The sequence below is a fragment of the Penaeus monodon genome, chromosome 29 (assembly GCF_015228065.2).
Source record: "Penaeus monodon isolate SGIC_2016 chromosome 29, NSTDA_Pmon_1, whole genome shotgun sequence".
NCBI classification, from domain to species: domain Eukaryota; kingdom Metazoa; phylum Arthropoda; class Malacostraca; order Decapoda; family Penaeidae; genus Penaeus; species Penaeus monodon.
This window is the reverse complement of record NC_051414.1, coordinates 31,488,482-31,489,238: the sequence shown is the minus strand read 5'-3', so window position 1 is coordinate 31,489,238 and position 757 is coordinate 31,488,482.

The window sequence follows — 757 nt, the reverse complement described above, 5'->3', positions numbered from 1 at the left end:
CGCCATTATCATCATACTGGAACTCATTTTTTGTATTTCCACAGACAAATATTTGCCTGCAATTCTAATTTCCATAACAATTGCCAGTTTTCTTATAGTATTTTCAGTTCATTAAAATTTATTTCAGAAATGTTTCAAATCATAGTTCAAAACAGTAAGCTTTAGAGAAATTCTTTTCCCCAGTACGTTTAAGTGATTCGGTTTATCTCTGTTTAGATTCGTCTCGCAAATTACAATTATTGGAAGTAATCCTCACCCATATAACAAGGCAACGACGTGATTGAAATAACATAATATCTTAATTCATTTGCACATATTTACATATCACATAAAAAGAAATGCTTGCTTGCCTGACCCCGTGGCTGACCCTGAAGCTGACCCTGGCTTCCGTCGCTTCGGTGGTTTAGGATATGGTGGATATGGCTACGGAAGTCGTGGATACGGATACGGGGGCTACGGCTACGGAGGATACCGCCGAAGCTATTACGGATAAAGATATCCGTGACGCCCAACTCCTACTTACCGCTCTTCAAGATGATATCGAAAGCAACACTACAAAATTTTCACTTTCTGTTTTTCTTCTCAAATAAACTTCATGAAAAAATATTTCATTCTCTTATGATCCTTATTCTGATACTCTTCACGCACTTATATATACAAATATGAATCTACCATTCACGATTATCGTGTTGTTAAGGGAAAGTAAAATGATTTTAAATTAATTTTTACATGATCTATAATCATGTACTAAGAGAAA